This window comes from Euwallacea similis, chromosome 8 (genome assembly GCF_039881205.1).
Source record: "Euwallacea similis isolate ESF13 chromosome 8, ESF131.1, whole genome shotgun sequence".
Taxonomy (NCBI): Eukaryota; Metazoa; Arthropoda; class Insecta; order Coleoptera; family Curculionidae; genus Euwallacea; species Euwallacea similis.
In genome coordinates this window covers 742083-757164 of record NC_089616.1, presented here as the reverse complement: position 1 = coordinate 757164, position 15082 = coordinate 742083, and the positions used below count along the sequence as shown (strand labels likewise).

At 35.4% G+C, this 15082-nt stretch overlaps 1 protein-coding gene across 12 annotated transcripts in view; it reads left to right on the top strand.

Moving 5' to 3' along the window:
- Positions 1–15082, top strand: part of bru3 (bruno 3) — a 318409-nt gene that overhangs the window by 9324 nt on the left and 294003 nt on the right. The window lies entirely within an intron of this gene.

The following is a 15082-nucleotide window of genomic DNA, read 5'->3' as shown; positions in this document are numbered from 1 at the left end:
AGGTGCATAATGTGATGCAATATCTCCCATAAAAATCTTTTAAAAAGAATAACAATTAGATCGTCTCGAAATGAACTTACACAATCAGAGAGGACACGGTACGCAATTTCCTTCAGAACATTTTTCGGAAATACGAAGATTAAAAGGAGGATAAAATGGAAGATAAACGAATCTGCCCTTTGAGCATTTTTTAAGTGGATCTGGGACTTCCTTTGGAAAGGAATACGATGTATTCGTGTCAAAGTAAAAACCCTTAGAGGTAATTTCCCCTTTGAAATGTGTTACTGGATTTACGTCCTTTTTCAAGCAAAATACATTTTCGCATTATTAGCTGGTTTCGCTAGGAGAAGTTACGTAAACTCCAAGAAGGGCTTGCATAAAACCATCGGAGACGTTAAGTGCTGCTCCAGGAAATAAGTCCCTTTGCGTGCACCGTGCGTGTTTGTTGGCGCACAAGTTCGTTTGCCATTACGCGAACGACGGTCCTTAAATATTAATGCAGCCCTTTATCCCTAATCTACGGTAATAGGCCATCAAAGTTTCAACTACTTGGTTAATTAGTCGAAGATGCTAATGTATTTCGCGAGCTGTGAAACGCTTAAGGGCTTAGCAACATTTGGTTAAAATGCATAGTCATGAAATGCCTTTGAGAAGTTTCTTTAAATAATAATTGCTTAGTTCGGGTTAGTTCAGGTTAATAATTGCGTAGCTTACTTTGAGGAAAAACTTTGGCTTGTTTGAGGGATCGCTTGCCTTTATTTCTCATTCAACTAACCCGAATAACCCGGAGAAACCTCAATTAAATTCCCCTGTCCTCATTACAAATCTCTTGTTCCTTTTGTTAAACTATGAGAAAGTCGTCCGAATTTTCATATGTTTCCTGCTAGTGTGCAGAACAGCCACTTTGCCGCTCTAATTTGGATACGGGAGGGAGTATTTCCAGCACCGATTGCTATAAAGTTTATTTCAAGTAAACTCACTTTTCCGTCGACTAGGTATTAACACGTTCCTTTAGCGTATACAAAATCAGTCATTAATGAGCCTCATTAAAACACGATTTTTCATAAATGCATGATTGTGCAAATTTTATATTTAGGTTGCGTTTGCTGTTTGTGTCTAACAGAGCTCAATCATGGGGATCGCGGTAATTATAAAAGATGAGAGATCGGAGTTTAACAAAATGCCCTTTTCAAGTGAAGGAAAACGGAATAAGTTAGCAATTTCGTACACTTCACATCGAAATTTGCAAGTTAAAAGTTGCTCCTTTAGATTTAAAATAATCCTACTACTTCGACAAGGGTTATATCGGAAGAAACTAACGTATTTCGACGTCGACTGGAAAACATTGTAACTAATACCTAAATACAAATATTAATGAGCGTTTAATCATCTCGGGCTTTATTGATCCGTTCGCTAGGTTCACGCCTAAAATATCTCGATTATTGATCGTCGTCATTAATACACTCGTACTTACGTTAAATGACTTTATTACCGCACTCATTTGTATATGAAAGGATCAACTTTCCTATTCTGAGCGCGTTAAAAAAACTCCATTCAGATTCTTTGGATTTAATGATTTTTTGCGTGACTTGAGGGAATTTCTTGAAGGTTATTGGGTCCTTAAGATCTTGTTGAACACCCATAATTCAAAGAATTGCTGCCATTTTCATGTTAATAGTTATTAACGAGAACAAAGGTGAACGATGAAAACTATTTCAGAACTCTACATGATGTTTCGACCAACCCAGATAAATTACCTGGTATCAGGTTTGGTCCTGTAGCTCTCGTTCATTTATTAATGTACCGTACCTGGAAAACTGCAAAAAATATCATGAATAAAATCTAGGGATGTGGCTAATAATTAATTATTCTGGTGGCCAGGAGCTACTAAATAATGAAAATACGAATATAATGTTTTTTGTAAAGAGGCAAAATGGTCGAAATGATTGAATAATATGGAAAAAATCGACTGAGAGTAACATTCGTCCTCAGTTAAGGGCTCAGACGGAAACTTTTCTAGCGTTTCTGCGATAAATCTGTCACTATCTTCAGAATCTTAGAAAAATGAGTGGAAAAATGGTTAACAATTAACTAAAATATGTGGGAGGTGAATGTTAGGACTTGCGACGTATTGTTTTATCACGGATTATGGGATCACGGGATATGGTTCGGTTATTTATTAGTTTAAATGTTCAAAGTTAGTTTAAGAAACTGATGTTACGCCCATGGACAACCCCAGCCATTGGGTAATACTGTTGGAATTCCCAGCGCTTAACACCTATCTTCGGCTGAGGGAAGTTATTTTATGATTGGGATTTCCAGCACTATTCTTTGTCGGACTAACATTGCGAATTTAAATTAAAGGTACCGCCAAACGAATACAATGGCTGGGCTCCAATAAAAGCCCAGCGATCGTGCCTCTAAGTGCCACGCTTTAACGTAACAAGGTAGCCTAGAAGCCGCTAATGGGGCCCTATCGGGGGTACGTCTATGGGCGTTACACCTCCGTATCAGTACTTAAGGAGGGTGCGAAACTGAAGAAGCTCTCTTTTCTCGCTACTTCATCACGGACTCGTACGCGTTAAACTCTCGTCAACATTCTTTAAATAACGCATTTCTCGATATTGTATAGTTGTTAATGTTACCAATAAACCTTTGTTAAGTTAAGGTTTAGTTTCTTTTATACGCGAAAACAGTGTCTCTGAGACTGCGAACTCAGGGTGGTCCTTCATAATCGATCAATCCAGTCCACGATCTACGTAGTTCACGGTTATCGTATCGAAAGGGGTGAATCGACCCAACCACGTACACGCGCCAAATTTTGGACCTAACAGTGAATATCTCAAATGTGTGAAAAATATTGAAAATTCCTCCCCTTAATCGCTGAGAAATCAACTTTTTCACATGAGTCATGCAATTACGTCAAAAGATTGATTTGAGGCAATTCATTAGTGTTTTGGTTTGTCATTAAAACGTTAAAAAGGGTTGTCGCCCGAGCTCTTAGTAAGGGGTGAATGTTATTTTCCGTTACTTTTAATTAAGAATAGTGTGCAATTCCACCGGTCCAACAATCCCTACTTGCATGTGGGGCGTTATTTCCGGATAGAATAAGAGAAAAAATGGTTTCTGTGAGCCTCGAAATAAATCCTTGTGACGTTAACAAGTCGAAATTTTCCCCAAAACTATCATTAACCTGAATATATATTTCCTGCTCCATTTCTCCTCATTTCAAGCGCCTGAGCCAATCTCTACAATAATAATAAATGTTTTTCGACATGAGTTTTCCTCATTCCCTCAGATCTTCCAAAACAAGTAATTAAGTAAATTAAAATTTGTTTTCTCTGAACTGTGCATAAAATGTTCATAAACAGAACTCCAACATCACTAGCAGATACTCACTTTCGGCCAGTATTATTAGTGTAGAAAGAACATAATCCAACAACAAAGCATTTCGTCCTGCAACATGTAATTTGAATCGCATCAAGCTGAATAATTCACCCCCTAAAACTCGAACCATTAAATGGGGTTAACATGTATATTTAATTGGGGATATTTCCTCGATGGATAGACGAGGATTGACGTTGTCAGGTGAATGTCTATCCTGTCACTCCAGTACCCAAATTAATGTTTGAAAGTTGGATCGCTGCACACCTTCGTGTCCATTATTCCTAAAACGTCCCCAGATTTCCAGCAGCATTCTAATTTATTTTATACAAAAATCTAAGACAGGAATGAAAATTGTGAACCTTTTTAGTATGCCGAGATTTCGTGATTTTAAATTCCACAACTCCCTAAATTATAATATCGTATTCTTAGGGAGGCCTAACGACTGCAGACAAAGCAGCTTTCGAATCCACTCCTTTCAGCCAGGTTTTGATAATGTCACGGAATGCTAAGGAGGGATTCCCTAAAGGATGGCAAGGAAATTTTAATATGCATTATTTACTCGAAACAATACGGCGCACATAAATGGAAATTATAGTATCCCGAGATGTTAACGGGCCAATCGAGATAGCAAAGGTGGTTAATGACAATGATCCTTGTATGACGCGACGAAATTTAATCCACACGAATTTGGACCTATCCATAATGTTTAGAGCTGTGACAACCGATCGTGACATATTATTGACCCGAACTGCAGGACATAAAGAGCTGCAGAAAATAAGCTAGAAGCAATACGTCCTGCTTCTAGCGTTAGAAGTTGTAAGGCGGGTTAATTTCAAAGTTATATCGGGTGATTCTAGATAAATGGGACAAGCAGATATCTTAAAATTGCGAAGATCTACAAAAAAATGTTCAAATAAAGTATTTTTTATTTTCGAGGGCTCAACTTTGATGTTATCAATTTTTTTTCCAAGGTCACCTTCATCTGTCTTTTGGGGTCAACTTCGTTTTTTCAAGTGAAACATTCAATTTCTTTTGGAGATTCAAATTCTTTGTTGACAGTAAAAATGTTGTTATTTGAAACATTTTTTGCTGAAAGTGACAAAATTCATAATAATACTAGATACAAAATAAACGCTTTATTAAACTTTATTAAGGTATTTGAGCAATATTATTTGTTATGTAGAAATTTTACTTTATTATAAAAAGAAATCAGTCCAATAAATGTTCGAAATGGTACCTCTGCTGTTCAAGGCACTTGACAATTCTGTTTTGAAATGATTGTGTAGTATTTTCTAACATTTCAGGTGTGATGTTTTGACAAACGTTTCTGATCTGAATGTTCATGTTTTCGCTAGTAGTTGGTACTCGGTCATAGACGATATGTTTCAAATGACCCCACAAAAAAAATCTGGTGAAATCAAATCAGTTGATCGGGCTGGCCAGTTAACTTCACTACCACGCTCAGTCCACCTTTGTGGAAAATGTTCATTTAAAACTTTTCCGACATTTCTGGCACAATGAGCAGGGCAGCCATCGTGTTGAAATCACATTGTCAACCTCCGCTCTAAATTAATTTCTTCAAGAAGGGTTGGCAAATCTTCTAGCAAAAAATTCCTATACTTTTCTGCATTGAGGTTTCCATCAATGAAATATGGCCTAATCAGATGTTTACCTAAAATATCACACCAAACATTCGAAGTCCATGGTCACTGTTTTACTACTTCACGCAACCAACGCGGACTTTCAATCTACCAATAATAATGCATGTTGTGGCGATTCGTTGGGCCGTGGTTTGTGAAGCTTAATTTATTCGAAAATAGCACGTTTGAAAAAAAAATTACATTTTCGTGAAGTTTTCTTTGTGCCCAAGTATAAAAAGTCACACAAAAAACCATTGTAAATTAATTTCAATTGGATTTGTCTGGTTTAACAAAAATTTGATAAAATTGAACTTGTAGCACTGCCGAAATAACAGTATACTTTGTATCTAGTATTGTTATGAATTTTATCATTTTTGGCAAAAAATGTTTTTACTTGAAACATTTTTACTGTCGACAAAGAATTCGAATCGTTAAAAAAAATTGGGTGTTCCTTTTGAAAAAATGAAGTTGACACAAAAGACAGGTGAAGGTGACCTTGGAGGAAAAAATTGACAACATAAAAAGTTGAATTCTCGAAAATGGAAGGTTTTATTTGAATATTTTTTTTGTAGATCTTCTTGATTTTAAGATATTTGCTTGTCCCATTTATTTAAAGTCAGCCGGTATATCTGGCTGATTTGAAAAGAAAGAAAATGTCTAGTTATCCATTTTCTTAGATGAAATTTGAAGTGTAGGTGTTTGGGCTTGAAAATGAATGCTGTAAGCGCCCGGAACGATAAAGAAAAAAAAAGAATAGAGTGAAACCCAGTTCTGAGAATGTAAAGCGTCAGTCGTGGGGTGACCCGTGATCGATAAGGGTCCCGAATCCGACCCTTAGGGCTTGTCTTATTAGATAGGTCGTCCGAGGACTTGGATAATTTTGACAAGGAGGGGGATATATCACCGATCCTCGAGTTTGCGGAGTATAAACTAAAACATCCTTATCAGTTTCCAAGATCCCCAATTTTTAATTCCGCCCCGTGGCATTTACATTTTAAAGCCTTTGTTCTGTTAATGCGTCAAAATCGTACGATAAAAAAGTAGAAAAAAAAAGAAGAAAAAAAGCTTTAGTCTGGTATAAACTGCTGGATTAAGACATCGCGTGACACTGTATTTTTCGGTTTAGCTGCTATTCTCAATGTGGAACGGTATAAAAATATTGTTGGCGGATTAGAACAAAGGGCAAAGCGAAATATCACCAACAATCTTCCAGCTAAGTGTTTTACTTTGTCCCAAACCTGGAGTTTTTGTTATGTAAATTATACGACACAACCCTAAAGTTTTAGAGTCAAGGGTCTAATTTCAGTTTTTGGTCATGCAGGATAAATTTCAGGTCAATTGATCGCGGTTATATGTTTCGGAACTTGCATATTTTTCTGAATTGCTAAGCAGAATATAAAAGCCCTACAATCGACTTTGGCAAACATGCATATTATGACGCCGAATAATATTATATTTGATGTGAGGCGAACCATAGTGTAGAAAAATGGTTACAAAGGAAGTCAAATGGGCGGATGAGGGAAGAACGTAAAGCAAAAATAATCGGGGTACCGGGAGACCCAAAAAGAGGGAGCTGACAGGTTTTATTTCTAATCACACGTGTAATCATGACATTAGTAACTTTTTAAAATTTTGAAAGAGGCACATTATTGCTCTCTACTTCTCGTCCCAATTTTCATGCTTGATTTTCCTTTCCGATTTCCGTCATCGATTTTCTTGCCGCATTTTAATTTTGCATTAATATGTACGTAATGCATATTGATTCCTCAAATTTGGTAATTATGTATTATAAGTGGAAAGCAACAAAATTTATTATTAATAAGCTTAATTCCTATTTATTTAAATAAAACAAAACTAAATTATTTTATTTATTTGTAACTACATACGTAATACTGATCTATGTAATTATTAAAATTAATAATGTAATTCGCATTATTATAAGCACTAATTGAATTTTTAAGCCCTTCTTGGTGCTGCTGAGAAATGCTTATGTCCTGCGAAGGCATGTCATTTGACGCAGACGGAATGAAATACATTACACAAAAAAATATCCAAGCACAATTTTACATTTTATTCAAAAATTCGTGGTTGAAAATAAAATAGTATGCTATTTTCGATGGGGCATTTTCGATATTCTCTCGAGATTTCGTATATCCCGAAGCTATACGTCTTGATAAACAACGTAATCTTTCGAGAGTAATAAAACATTTTCCATCTTGCATTGTAATATACTATTACATAGCTGTCCTCCCAAATTACAATTTTAAATATATCAGTCTTCTTGACGGTTCTGCTAGCAGTTTGACATTACCGTACGGCTACGGTTATATTTATTTATCGCAGGCATGTCAATGCTACAGTTATCTCACTGTCCCTTAAGCAATTTGCTCTTAAAGACACTTGACAGCCTACTATTGTAAAAGTATATTTTTTAATTTTTGGCCATTTAATTTCCCGTATGGATGTATACTAATACTGTATACTAATGAACATTAATAATTAATAATTAAATAACATCTTCAGAGTAGACGAGTGTACAGGTATCATTAGTTCAAATGGAAATATAGGGGTTCTGCAGGTAGGAGAGGGACCCCACAAGCTTTAATATGTCTCCGATAAAGACCAACAACGAAGTGGGCGGAGTCAGTCTGGGTGGCGTCTCCACTTCGATATGTACATTGCTATCGATTTCCCTACCTTTGCGGCAATGGAAATTTTTTTAAATATTAGAGCAAAAAGCAGCAACCTAAATAAATTAAAAAAAATGATTAATGTCTCACTAGAATTTATATTAGTAAAAATTCTTAAACGGTGAGAGATTTGGTAACATTGGTCTGACTCCGCCCACTTGGCCAACGTCTCCACTTCGATGTTTAGATTAATATGGATTTTGCTGCCTTTGCGGCGATGGTAATTTTTAAAAATGTCCATTAATTATATATAAATGTAAATAAATGTTGCAATTGTTGAAACTGCATTCACTTGATAATCCTCATAAGTCGAATTAGAGGACCAATCAGCTCTTTTCGTATTCAGCCGCATCCAATATCCCGAGTATGTGACATTATTCATATAGATCTTGAGAACGTGAATGCTCTGTCTCCATAAGCTCATGGAGGATTATTGCGCCATGGACGATCGAATTCCTCATCAAGTCTTGACTTGGAACTTGAAGTTATTCAACAGTAAGGCGTTACGTAGAACTGGGTATGCTGACTGAAGTTTGCACGCTGAAGTGTTTTATTTATTTCACATAAATTCTCTAACGGACTGCTTTTGCGAGTTATATTGTATGTTTTATCAGAAATAATAAAATTGAATAAAAACAATCCAATGGAAGGCATTTTAAGGTCCCATCGGGGCAATATTTTTGTTGTTGTTGTTGAATGTAAACTGAATATTAGCTATTTCAATACGAACACATTTGTTTAAATAGACTACGATGTCCTAATTAAACTATTTGACTGAAAAAACATAAATGTATGTTGTGAATTGATTAGCGAACCAAAATAAAACCCAATATATTTTATTATTATAAGCATATTAACAAAACAAACATTCATAACGAGCAGAGAGCACTAATAAAACAATGCATCGAGAGGTTTCAGCAAAAAACACGGGCCATTATTAATAAAACCACGTGTTCATATTATATTCAACAATATTATCGATTCGTTTTGTTGTTTTCGTTGTAATACTGTCCACCATTTTTAAGGGATTTTTTTCTATACAGGGTGTTTCCTAACTACGTGTAAAAAATTTAAAGGCGTAATTCTCGACTGATTTTGAGTCAAAAAAGTTTAATAAACATACAGGGTGTCCGGTTTTCGTTGGACAGCGGCTGTATCGCGGTAAGTAGAGCAAGTAGCAACTTCGGACAAAAAAATTTATTACTAATGTGACTATGAGAAATCTCTGGAAAATATTTTCAACTTCGTGAAATCGCCGTAAGGGGGCGTAGTAGGGACGGTAGTTCCTTAAAATCGACAAATCTATACTAAGTCACTAATTAAGTAGCACATTTTAATTTTCTATCAATAAGATTACAGCATTCTGAATTTTTTTTGTTTGACACATAATTTCATAACCCACACAATAAAAGTGGGGGAAGCCGATGAATCATTCTAAGTTCAAACTATCATATCTCTGTTTCTAATTATCCGATTTCAGTGATTCTGCACTTCATTGTGAGGGAATTATAAGCCGATTTAATATCCACATTGACCAAAAATCCATAGTCCAAGACAAAATCGCTAGAGGGCATTCTTTCAGGTAATGGCGATTTTCTTCATTTTTCTTTAATAAATCAAATGGAACTGTACTATTTTCATAAGCCCATCTTATAGAGCTTTAAAAAACCTACATTTTTCCCGAAAGGCGCATTTCAATATTCTTTTTCGTTTTTGACTTATTGATAAATAACTGAAAATTTTAACTTACAACGAGTTTTCCAATAAACGGTAAGTAGGCTTTGGAGTGAAACCAAATGTTTTTGTTATTTTGACAAATAAATGTCATATTAACTACTTTACTATAGTTAATATTATTGTCGAGTTATTGATTACTGATAATATTCCTAATATTTCTAAGTATTTTGTAATGGCGTTTTCGAATGAAGACGCTTACGATATGCTGGCTGTGTATTTTCAGTGTTACGAAAATGTGGCAATTGCAGCAAGAGAATACAGTGTTAAGTATCCACTGAGAAAACATCATTCAAGAAAAGTTTTTAAACGATTGGCTAACCGCCTTAAATTAACTGGAAATGTTCATCCTACTCGACCTGTTACGCAAAAACGCAGAACCCGAAATCAGCAAAATATTGTTAATATTTTATCCTATATTAATTATGATCCTAAACGGAGTACCAGAGAAGTAGCACGAGAGTTAAGTGTTCCAAAAACAATAATCCATGAAGTGCTAAAAGAGCATAAATTGCATCCGTATCACATTGTTTTGCATCAACTTTTGAGTGACTAGGATTTTGACAATCGGCTAAACTTTTGCCATTGGTTAGAGAATATGATATGTGATGAAACTGACTTCCTATCAAGAGTACTTTGGTCCGACGAAGCAACATTTAAAAGTAATGGACAATTAAATCTCCATAATAGTCATTATTGGTCGGAAAAAAATCCTCGTTGGATGCGTTAAGTTGACTATCAATATCGCTGGACTCTAAACGTATGGTATGGAATAGTTGAAGGAAAAATTATTGGGCCGTACTTTTTTGAACAACCTCTAAACGGGGAAAGATATTTGGTATTTTTGAGCGATTTTTTATCCACTCTTTTAGAGAATGTTACTTGGAGAACGAGGCAAACCATGTGGCTGCAACACGATGGTTGCCCAGTTCATTACGATAGACATGTACGTCGTTTTTTGGATGAGAAATTTCCCTCTCGGTGGATTGAGAGAGGAAGTATTTTTCCATGGCCACCACGGTCTCCTGATCTCACGTGTCTAGATTTCTATTTTTGGGGACGTATAAAAGATCTTGTATATAAGGAGAGTCCTACCACCAAGAACAATATGAAGGTTCGAATAAAAAACGCCATCCTAAGTTTAAGTAAACATGAAATTGAGAGATCTGTAAATTCGACTTTGCCAAGAATTCGACGATGTATTGAATGTGACGGAAAACATTTCGAACATTTATAGCTTTTAACTTTAGAACTAATTTCCTTCTTCTAACTTTTAAACTTAATTTTTTCTGAATATTGTTTTTTTTTTTAATAAAATGAATTAAGTTATGTGTTTGTAAATTAAAGAATTTAATAACATTTATTTGTCAAAATAACAAAAACATTTGGTTTCACTCCAAAGCCTACTTACCGTTTATTGGAAAACTCGTTGTAAGTTAAAATTTTCAGTTATTTATCAATAAGTCAAAAACGAAAAAGAATATTGAAATGCGCCTTTCGGGAAAAATGTAGGTTTTTTAAAGCTCTATAAGATGGGCTTATGAAAATAGTACAGTTCCATTTGATTTATTAAAGAAAAATGAAGAAAATCGCCATTACCTGAAAGAATGCCCTCTAGCGATTTTGTCTTGGACTATGGATTTTTGGTCAATGTGGATATTAAATCGGCTTATAATTCCCTCACAATGAAGTGCAGAATCACTGAAATCGGATAATTAGAAACAGAGATATGATAGTTTGAACTTAGAATGATTCATCGGCTTCCCCCACTTTTATTGTGTGGGTTATGAAATTATGTGTCAAACAAAAAAAATTCAGAATGCTGTAATCTTATTGATAGAAAATTAAAATGTGCTACTTAATTAGTGACTTAGTATAGATTTGTCGATTTTAAGGAACTACCGTCCCTACTACGCCCCCTTACGGCGATTTCACGAAGTTGAAAATATTTTCCAGAGATTTCTCATAGTCACATTAGTAATAAATTTTTTTGTCCGAAGTTGCTACTTGCTCTACTTACCGAGATACAACCGCTGTCCAACGAAAACCGGACATCCTGTATGTCCGCAAATGCCTTGTTTCCAAGATACAGGGTGTTGACTGAAAACCGTTGAAAAAGGTTTTAAAGGTTTCTAAAGGTTTGGTGGTATTTACTAATTTGTTTATTGTTTTTTTTTTTTTTGCTACTTCCACTACTATAAACAAGATAGTCAGTGTTATTTTGGTGTTTTACTCTCTAAAGTGAAAGAATTTAGTTCTGTGTCCCAAAAATCAGATTATACCTCAGTTTTGAAAATTTTTCAAATGCTTAATTACACTAATCAAGAAATGGCCAATATGGTTTTTGTTTACGGCCTTGCTGATGGTAAGTGTTTGGCAGCGAAGCGCATTTACATGGAAAGGTTTCCAAACCACCAAGCTCCCAACCACCAAACCTTTAAAAACCTCTTTCAACGTCTTTGTGGAAGAAGGATGGAAGCGTGCATTATGAGTAATGGTGGTCATTTTCAGCAATTCTTATAATTAATCATTAAAGCATTCCCCCAAAAAATTGTCTTTTCTAAAATTTAAACACCCAAATTGAGTCATTTTGGAAATAAAATCTCTTTTTCTTGTCACATTTCAACACCCTGTATCTTGGAAACAAGGCATTTGCGGACATATGTTTATTAAACTTTTTTGACTCAAAATCAGTCGAGGATTACGCCTTTAAATTTTTTACACGTAGTTAGGAAACACTCTGTATACGTTAAAACAGTAATTTTACTAACGATTCTCTAATATGTACGTTAACATTTTTCGACTCCCTGCTTCTATCTACTCGCCCTTTTTATAAAAATAGGGCATTTCCCAAACTACCCAGGAAACAAGCGGGTAGACCCGAGATAAAAAAAAATAACTGCCTCTAGGGGAGCTGCTGCCTCAGAAATTGAGCCCAGCTTTTGTGCTTGGGGGACGGTATATGGTGGCTGTGCGATTCAGATTTTTTTCTTACTTTTTGTGATGTTTTGAACGCAAATTGAAGGTGAAAGGACTTCAATTCGATCTTAGTAAACTGGTTCAGATATGGAGAGCCTGGTGGCAGATCGCCACAAGGGCAATTTTTGAGATTTTTCATATTAGGATAGTGAAGGGAGGAGTTATCAAAATCGTATCGTCAAAGATAATTAGTTTCTGGGTAGATATCGGAAAAAATTTTGCAGGCAATATTAAAATTTCTCTAGAAAACTGGCAGGGTTTCGTCGAATTGTAGTCATAGATTCCGGACAACCAAGATGCGGTATTAGCTGCATGAAGGGTCAAGGGTCATATCAAACCTACAAAATTCTAAAATAAATTTGTTTCGAGCAACTTGCGTAAAAAAGTTTTGAAATCTTAAACGGACAATTAACATGCCCTTTTCTTTTTGTTAACTGCAACATCATAAGCACAAGAACACCAAAAAGCAGCGCTAATAAGTATTACAACAACTGTTCAAAATGGCTTCCATTTGCTTGAATGCATTTCCTTGCCCTTAATGTACGTTCCTCCTCTAGAGGATAACTAACTTTTGTAGGTCAATAAGATATAATCGAAATGTAATTCTAAATGAGAAGCCAACTTACGTTAACGGTGAAGGAAATGTGAGGCAAATGGAAGCTATATAGAACAGTTATTGTAATAATTTATTAATGAGTGCGAGTTTGGCTTTGTATCATTTAGGAACTGGATCAGCAAAAGAGTTCATAGGGGAATAAAGTACAGAGTCAATTAAAGTTATTGAAAATTTCATAAAAGTAACTTTGGCGGAGGCCGGACCTGGAATCCATTAGTTATGTTATCGTCATCCTACGTGTACCGTATCACAAATTATACCATCCAATTTTGCATTTGATATACAAGATGCTTCAAAAGATATGGCAAAAAATACAAATTGCCCTATATCTCGGTAACTCATCGGAATAAATCCAACTTATACATATGTGTGATTTTGAACAATAGGAAGCAACTCTACTCTCTGGAAAAAAACACTCTGAATCTCTCTGTATAATTGAAGGGGGTTAGCGCCGATTCCTTTTTCACTAATCTGCAAATCTAAGACTGTCGTCGTTCAAAGAATATCTCAGGTTTGCTTAGGTCTATTAAAGTTCTCTTTTATTTCGATAGTTCCCGAACTGTTGAGGTATAAAAGGAGCTCAAATGTAGGTCTCGGATTAATAAGAACTCAAACTGCATCGTCCTTTATTTATCTAGTTTACCTGCGGCTACTTTGAATTAATTCAAATTTTGGACTAATAAATACCGCTTGTATGTTACTCGTTTCAGCAAGTAAACCAAATTTTTATCTCTTCTTTTGATCTTGGCAATATAATTGATTGGCGTGCAAATATTTGAATATTCACGCTGAGTATTTCAATATAAGTATTACGAAAATATATTGGTGCCGTTGTTTACGTGATATGGTTTCTATATTATTAAACCTTCTATGTACACCTCTTGTGCATTCAGTTTGCCGCTTTGACGGAATAATAAGGGGGTTCAATATAAATAAGATTTATTTTCTTTGCCCAGGAAAAAAGCGTAATTCTCAGCCAAGTTGATATAAAGGAAGAGGGCCAAAAGCCCTAATCTCCATCCCCATCGGGCCGTGCCTCAGCAAACACGCACAGAATTTATTTTTAGTTTTGGTCCAAAACTTTGGCAAACAAGTTCGGCCATCACGTTAAAGTGTCTAACTTTCTGGGAAAGCTTATTCCTTATTTAGGACATGATCGACTCCAACGTTTGCTTTCCCTACTCCGTATCTAAGTTATTTAAGTTTTAAGGAAATATTTAGTCAAGACCAATGTTGTCATACGTTATTTGACATCTCTTTGCCCTTATCACGTACCTGAAAGTTTTATGTTAAATTTCTAATGTTAAATAAAAAGAGTTTCGACGTTTCGGTCCAATTAGAGCTGTCTCTAACATCTTTTCGTAGAAAAGTTTTTGCTCCGTCACGTTACGGCGGCGGCGTCGAGTTTGGCCTGAACTTTGTTAACGTTATATTAAATTTCTGGGTCCGCAATAAGAATTCCCAACTCCATTTTCCTTCGGAAACATTTTTAATTCGATGTTTTACTCTTTGTAACCTTTTATAATTATTACTTCTGTGAAAGAACAAAGATTCATTTTGGCTGGTGCCGTTGCTTTAACGAGTGAATTGCTCAAGCCCTAATTATTTACTTCCTGCCAATACACTAAACAAAGTTAGCAGATTATCATAAAATGAGCAGGAGAAAATGATAACGTGAAGCTCGGTATGTGTTTGTTATGGCAAAAGTTAGATTGGTATTATAGTAAAAGCGGGCTCCAAATATTATGAAACTCTTAACCCAGCGGTAATGAGTTATCAAAGTTCGCAGCTTCTTTATTAGTTCGTATAACAGCATCCTGAAATAGCCCATTTGAGAAAGCCATTAACGGTTATGTAGGTAGATTGAACTAAGATTTAAAACAAACACTGTCTTAGTTCCTCTCCTTATTATTTGCCATATTTTTCAAACTTAAAATGAGTTTGTGGTATTTTATATTGTCACGTGAAAATCGAAGTGATCACCATTTAAATGCATTTTTGGTCGCGTCGCGTACAATACTTTTTTACCATCGCCT